We start from the raw sequence: 8,549 nt of genomic DNA on the forward strand, positions 1-8,549 counted from the left end.
GTCTGCCGGCTGGTTACCCACCCTACGTAGTGCAGAGCATATGGCACTCTACTCATGCGATCCCGCTCATCAGCAGTCGAAGGACACTGAGTCTTGCTGAGATGTATGCCATGTGACATAGGCAAGAACCCTTTCTTTGCCTCTTCCATGCTGAACCGCTTCAACACTTTGTCAATGTAAGTATCTTGGCTTAAACCTATAAGCCTTCTCGATCTATCTCTATAGATCTTAATGCCCAGAATATATGCCGCTTCCCCTAAGTCCTTCATCGAAAAACTATTTTTCAGTAAAGTCTTTACGGACTCAAGCATAGGAATGTTATTTCCAATCAGTAATATGTCATCCACATATAATATTAGAAATACTACAGAGCTCCCACTAACCTTCTTGTAAACACAAGACTCTTCTTCATTCTTGGTGAAGTCAAACCCTTTGACCACTTCATCAAAATCAATGTTCCAACTCCTAGATGCTTGCTTCAATCCATAAATGGATCTCTGAAGCTTGCATACCTTTCCAGCATTTTTCGGATCGACAAAACCCTCGGGCTGTATCATATACACGTCCTCAGCTAGGTTTCCATTCAGGAAAGCTGTCTTGACATCCATCTGCCATATCTCATAATCGAAATATGCAGCTATAGCTAGAATAATCCGAATGGACTTAAGCATCACTACGGGCGAGAAGGTCTCATCGTAGTCAACTCCTTGAACTTGTCGAAAACCTTTTGCGACAAGTCGTGCTTTATAGATGTGAACATTTCCATCCATGTCCTTTTTCTTCTTATAGATCCACTTGCACTCTATGGCTTTAACACCATCAGGCGGGTCAACCAAGTTCCAAACTTGATTGTCTCCCATGGACTCTATTTCGGATTGCATGGCACTCTGCCATTTTTCGTAGTCTGGGTCCATCATTGCTTCTGCATATGTCGCAGGCTCATCATTGTCCAACAATAATATTTCCCGCATTTCGCGGAGCCTTGCCGACCTTCGTGGTTGTGGCGGTGCTTCTCTTGCCATGGGTATCTCAACTTGTTCTGCTACGTTAGCATCACTCATTGATTCTTGCCCGATCGGCTCATCTTGAACTTCTTCAAGATGCACTGTCTTTCCACTCTTTTCTCCTTTGAGAAACTCTTTCTCTAGGAAAACCCCGTTCCGAGCGACAAACACTTTGCCTTCTGATCGGTTGTAGAAATAATATCCCAAAGTTTCCTTTGGATATCCCACGAAAATGCACTTATCCGACTTGGGTGTGATCTTGTCCGACTGAAGTCGCTTGACAAACACTTCACATCCCCAAATCTTTAGAAAAGACAAACTAGGAACCTTTCCAGTCCATATCTCATATGGTGTCTTAACTACGGATTTAGATGGTACCCTATTAAGTGTGAAAGCTTCTGTTTCTAGAGCGTATCCCCAAAATGACAACGGTAGGTCCGACTGGCTCATCATTGATCGAACCATGTCTAACAAAGTTCGATTACGTCGCTCGGACACACCGTTTCTCTGAGGTGTTCCAGGCGGCGTAAGTTGTGGAACAATTCCGCAACTCTTTAGATGATTGCTAAACTCGTGGCTCAAATACTCGCCTCCACGATCAGATCGTAAGGCCTTAATTTTCTTGCCACGCTGATTTTCAACTTCATTCTGAAATTCCTTGAACTTTTCAAAGGTTTCAGACTTGTGCCTCATCAAGTAGACATAGTCATATCTACTAAAATCATCAGTGAAAGTTATGAAGTATTGGAATCCTCCTCTAGCCGTCGTGCTCATTGGTCCGCATACATCACTATGTACGAGTTCCAACAAGTCTACTGCTCTCTCAGGAAATCCTGTGAAAGGCGTCTTGGTCATCTTGCCTAGCAAGCAAGCCTCACATGTCTCGTATGATTCAAAATCAAACGAAGTTAGAAGTCCATCAGAATGGAGCTTCTTCATGCGCTTTTCACTTATATGACCCAAACGACAATGCCACAAGTAGGTAGGACTCAAATCATTAGGCCGAGGCCTTTTAGCACTTACATTACAGACAGGTGAACCATCAAGATTTAAAACAAATAATCCATTCATAATGGGTGCAAAAGCCATAAACATATTATTCTTAGAGATCACACAACTATTGTTTTCACTCGCAAATGAATAACCATCCTTCATCAAGCATGAAGGAGACAAAATGTTTCGACTTAAACTAGGAATGAAATAACAATTATTCAACTCCATAATAAATCCTAACGGGAGGTGGAGTTGCATCGTCCCGACGGTCAACGCAGCAACTCTTGCATTATTGCCCACGCGGAAATCAACTTCTCCTCTTTCCACGCTTCTACTTCTTATCATTCCCTGCATTGAATTGCAAATATGAGCAACCGATCCGGTATCAAATACCCAAGAATTAATAATTGTATCAGCGAGAAATATGTTGTCTATAACATTAACAACAAGCGTACCTGAGGTAGAAGTACTCTTACTTCCGTCATTCTTCAAGGAAGCTAGGTACTGCTTGCAGTTTGTCTTCCAGTGACCAAGTTCATGACAGTAAAAGCACTCTTTGTCTGGAGCAGGTCCAGGTCCAGCTTTAACCTTGGGCGGTGGGTTTGGCTTGGACGTTCCAGCCTTGCCCTTCTTCTTCCAAGAATTGCCCTTCTTCTTAAAGCTAGGCTTGTTTTGTATCGCCATCACATGGCTGGTACTAGCGCTTTTCTTGATGTCAGCGTCTGCTGTTTTAAGCATGCCACACAGCTCATTCAGACCCTTCTCCGTCCCATGCATATGGTAGTTCGAGATGAAGTTCCCATAGCTAGGCGGAAGAGACGAAAGAATGAAATCAGTGGCCAACTCTTGGCCCAGTGGGAAGCCCAGCTTCTCCAACCGTTGAGTGTAACCAACCATCTTGATTACGTGTGGTCCTACTGCTGCGCCTTCTGCTAGCTTGCTCTCAACAAAGGCCTTAGACACATTGAACCTTTCAGTCCTGGCCTGTGTTTGGAACATGTCTCTAAGCGCCACGATCATATCGTGTGCCTCATGGTTTGTTTCGAACTGCATCTACAGCTCGGGTTCCATGCAAGCAAGCATAAGGCAGCTTACTTCAAGGTTAGCATCACATGCTTTCTTGTAAGCATTCTTAGCAGCAGCGGGTGCATCATCAGCAGGTTCTTCTGGTAGTGGGTTGTCTAGAACATCTTCCTTTTTCTCAGCCCTGAGAACGATTCTCAGGTTCCGGATCCAATCCGAGTAATTTGTTCCATTCAACTTGTCCTTCTCAAGGACCGAACGCAAAGCAAACGGTGTAGTGCTGCTAGGTGCCATTTAATCTACAACAAAGTAATGCAAAATACACTAAGACAAACGTATCCATGATAGAGTAAATCATATTAAACTATTTTAACAGAATCTACTCCCACTAAAATCAATATCCCTCTATTGAAACTTAGTGATTCAGGATCCACAACTAACAAGTCTACTAGTGAGCTTTAGCATCACTGCTAGCAAACGAGGTAGATCGGTAAGCAACTTTTGCTAATCATATCACATATGACTCCTGTTGTTGGGTGACATCTCTATGTCTCGGCGCCCAACCTTTATGCCCCAAGGTCCTTAACCGTTAAGATAACCTTGTTAAGCAAACCAACCCTTATGCGTGTAAGTGTCCGACACAAACCCGTCTAGTCAAGGAAAACTAGTGGCACCCTAATTTCATAGACCCACCACTAATTGTACAAGACATGGGACGGTGCAAGTTTTAGTTGGGAAGGCATACTAACTTAAACTTTGTGAGGGATCATTCTACTTCTAACATCACAGCATGCAGAAAGTAAAACATAAACAGAATAGCATTCACACAGTTGTGACACAGTATGGCCCGTTTTCATATGGCGATCTCCATCTCCATATAATCTGTTCACCATGGTGATCTCCATCTCCATGTTCCATGTGCACCATCCTTCTGGTGATGAGTCCTCCAAGAACTAGAACATGCTATTACACCTAATAGCTAGTAAAGAAGCTAGTAATGAAGATTACATAGTTGCTTGGATCATCACAGATTGGTACGCAGACCATTAAATACAATAAAGTGACAACACATATGGCTCCTGCCGTGTTGCCATACGCACGACACGCAGGTCACGAATGAGTTACACACATGCATCACATACACAAGGGGGCCATACTGATCACAAGATACACACATACATCCTGCAAAATAGAGTTAGGCGTCCTAACGTTCCAAACTTCGGAGGCCCAAAACTCCATCTTCCAAGCCGAATTTGGGAAATCTAATTTCGCCGAAAACAGCAAAGCGGTTGAATTTCATGTGTAACTTTTTCTGTAGATCAATTTTCATATAAAATTTTCCCCGATCCGAGATCGTACCGAAAAGTTACGGCTGATTTACCGAAGCATACGCATACGACAAAAATCCCGACCCCGGAAGTAGATCACATCTACTATTGCACATCTAATGCGCCTGGCGTATGACCCTGGATTTCGATTCGACCAATCATATTGATCTTCACTCACTGCAACTGGATTTACGTGTATCACTTAACTCCGATGGCGGAAACCGACCGGTAGGAGTATGTCGTTACACTACCATTGCAGCAAGGGCACGAAACCAGGACATAGATCAAACGGAAAACTCGCATATCTCCATATGCACACATCCCGAATCCAAAACTAAGCAGCTACGGCTCTGATACCACTGTAGGGAAACGAGATAGGCTACACTAGCGCAAATCAAAATTTCTACCGCGTATAACCAGGAAGAACTGCCGTATAAGGATCACGGGATTACCACTCGACGCACTACTGGTGCGGAAGATGTAGATATGCGTCGATGCAGTGAAGACGATCACGTAGTCGTACGTAGTCGATCAACGTAGTCGTACATAGTCGATCACGTCCAGCAGCTCCTCAGCAGCTCGTCCACGTACAGCAAGATCGCCTCCGGTGCCGCGGCTCGTCGTCGGCTCGTCGTGGCTCGCCGGCGGCTCGTCGTGGCTCGCCGGCGGCTCGTCGTGGCTCGTCGGCGGCTCGTCCAAATGCTGCAGGCGCAACACCTCCAAGGTATCCACACGTGCAGAAAAGGAAGCGTCGCAAGCCGAACTGCTAGATCCGCGAGTTGCAACAGGCGAGGGCGTGGGAGGCGCGGCAGGTGTGTTTCGCCAAAAGGTCTAAACCCTAGGGCGCCCCCACCCCTCTATTGATAGAGGTTCCTGACGGGCCTCTGGGTCCGAGGCCCATTAGTACTTCTAAACCTAATCCAACTCGGATCAGATCCGAATTGGGCTTCCAGCCCCTTAAGTGTGTGACCCTATGGGTTCGGATACGTATAGACATGGCCCGAGTACTCCTACTCGGCCCAATAGTCGGTAGCGGTCTCTAGCAAGACGTGCCAACTCCTATACGCACACGAAGATCATATCAGACGAACCATTACAACATAATATACATGCTATTCCCTTTGCCTCACTATATTTGGTCTAGCTTCAAGTCGACCGCTCTTTCTCGATCCTGTGATTCGGAATCCCTTTGTAGGTTAACTCTTAACCGTACGTAGCATGGGCATGCATTTTCGGATCCGATCACTCGAGGGGCCCAGAGATATCACTCTCAATCAGAGAGGGGCAAATCCCATCTTGATTGACCATGTCTTATAGCATGCTTCTTGACAAACCCGAAAGCTACCTTTATAACTACCCTGTTACGGCGTAGTGTTTGATAGCCCCTAAGTAGGTCGATCCACATCTAGAATTCATGCGACAATCTCAGGTCTAAGGACAAAGTGTATATGTTGTTTAAAGAGAGAACTACTTCTCGTGTTGGGTCAGTCCTAGCACATGTCTCCACATGTGTCCACATTATTAGTTCAACATCTCCATGTCCATGACTTGTGAAACATAGTCATCAACTAATACATGTGCTAGTCTAATATTCATGTGTGTCCTCACATGAACTCCGACTAGGGACAACTTTAGAATAACCATACAAGTAAAGAGTTTCACATACAATTCACATAATTGCAAATCAATTCAAGTAGCCTTCAATGGATATTCAATGAACATAACATACAAATCATGGATACAAATAGAATATCATCATCTCTATGATTGCCTCTAGGGCATACCTCCAACAGTTTGTCCTATGTCTTTTTTTCAACTTTGACTAAGTAATAAAAATAGATAAAAGTTATATAGTTGGCCATACAAGATTGATCCATTACAAGAAATACGTTCATAATATTCCCCAATTCACGTTATTTCTTTTAGAGTTGAGTAGAAGAACAAGGAGGAAGATAAAATCACCATGTTACCTTGAATTAATATATTATTTAGGAAAAAGTCCAAATTACTCCCCTCGAGTATTGGCAAGGTTTGAATAACACCCTAAACTATTTTTAGGCTCAGTTTACACCTTATAATATGCCATTTTGGTTCAATTCACACTTTAACATGATTGTCTTTTTGTTTCTCCATCACAAGTGGAGTCTTAAGTTAAAATTTTGCGAGATGATATATAGCAGACATCGTAACATTAATGAATTTTTATCATTATTTTGATAGGTTCTGATATTTAATAAAAATTAATTATTTTGATACAAAGTTATACTAAAAATAATGCTGAAAAATTCTAACATATTTTTTGGGAATACATTATGATGTCCACTACCACCCCACAAGATTTTAAATTAAAATTCACTTTTTCTTACTATTTAAATCTCTAAAGTGTGTGTGCATGAAAAAGAAGCTAGTTAATCGTTAACTCAAGGATGATTTTTAACAATAAATGTAAAAAATGAGAGCCGTCCATCCAAAAAGATTGTATAGTGGAAAGAGGAGATACCTAGATTTACCTAAGGAAAGGTGCACAACTGGTGGTACGACCCCCTTCGTACCAAAAAAATAAGTCATTCTCCGATTCAAAATTTATCCAAAAAAAGATTTTTTTATTTTTCCCTTTTTCCCTTCTTTTCTACAACGATTTCTTCTATAATTATTTTGATAAACTCAACAATACATCATCAAATTCACTCAATAATATGTATTTGATTTTTCCACTCGTATTATTCCATGATTTTATGTAGTTATAGTTCCAATTCAATTTATATCAATTAAAATTCTATAATTGCACTTAATACATTAAAATTATCAAACGGTTCCAAAAAATTACCAAAATTTCACATGAAATAATATATGTTCTCTATTGCCTATACAAAAAGTTTTGTCAGCAAACTAAAACACGACCGTTGCTTTGATTACAAATCTTATCGAATCCTTCCCAACGCTACTATTCTTCTTCTTAGATGCTTTGGTTTGTAAACATCGTATGTGATGAAATATGCGAAACCTTCTCAATTTTTTACCACAACCTCCACATACGATATCATCACATCATGACAAATCTCATGATTTTCAGACTTCGCTTGCTTTTTTTACAATTTAAAAATCATTCGGCCACATGTTCGTGGTCGTGTTTCTTGAACAAGTTGTTCAAAATTTCTTTTGATTTCATGGGTAAGGCCTTAAATTGGGCTAAATAACATGAATATCATTTTTCTACTCATTTTATTCTATAATTTGAATGTCTTGTAGCTCAAATTTGACTTATACCAAAAATTCCCTTCAAATGCAATTAATTAATTAAATATAGCAAATAAATCCAAAAATATACCAAATTTTAATATGAAGTACCACATGTTGTATGTGGTGAGTAGAAAAAATTTCAAGGTGAGAAGATGAAAAAATCTTATTGTTTTGCCGAGTGTCAAAAAATACACTCGGCAAAGAAAAAACACTCGGCAATTTTAAGCTTTCCCGTAGTGGATGTGCCTGCTGTGAGGGCTGTGACAAAGTGGAAGAAGATGATGGATGATGGTTGTGATGGAGAACTTACCTTCCATCCAACTTTTTTTTTGCCGGTTATCTTTGGACCTAGGACTAAAAGGCCTTTAGTCTCGGATCAAAAATGAACTACCAACGGGAGGAGCTTTAGTCCTGGTTGGAAAGAACAATTGAGACTAAAGCCTCCCTTTAATCCTGATTATAACGACTAATGGGACGAGGGGACATTTTGTCTCGGTGGGAAACATCAACCGGGACTAAAAAGCATAACCGATTAACGCCTGACAAGTCGATCAAAGGGAATGAAACAGGATCACGCGTACTTACCATGAACGTGTGCTCAACGGATGCCGCATCTCCCAGTCGTGCAGTTGTGTAGATCAGGAAGACAGTGGCGATAGCTAGGGCCATGGAGGTGGCTCCTGCCCTGCGGAGGCTTCGGCTGTCCATGCTCGCCATGGCTGCGTGCGTTGCTGTGCTCGAGCTACTAGGTATATTATATGAGCTTGGTGAGCTGAGCAATAGAAGTACCCGGTGACTGAGTGCCTCTAGGAGAATATATAGGACCACAGACACGTTCTTCAACACGTGCGATTGTTGAGCACTAGCTCGGCAGCTCCAGAGATACCTCTGCCACACGCCATGACGCTAACCACGACACATGCAGATACAAAGTTCCTATTCCACGTACCAAAGTAATAGT

General features: G+C 42.0%; 1 pseudogene; it reads right to left on the reverse strand.

Moving 5' to 3' along the window:
• The window catches only part of LOC101763579, a 64,507-nt pseudogene extending 56,202 nt beyond the window's left edge, over positions 1–8,305 (reverse strand).
• Positions 8,306–8,549: the final 244 nt, after the last annotated feature.

This window comes from Setaria italica, chromosome VI, assembly GCF_000263155.2.
Source record: "Setaria italica strain Yugu1 chromosome VI, Setaria_italica_v2.0, whole genome shotgun sequence".
NCBI lineage: Eukaryota > Viridiplantae > Streptophyta > Magnoliopsida > Poales > Poaceae > Setaria > Setaria italica.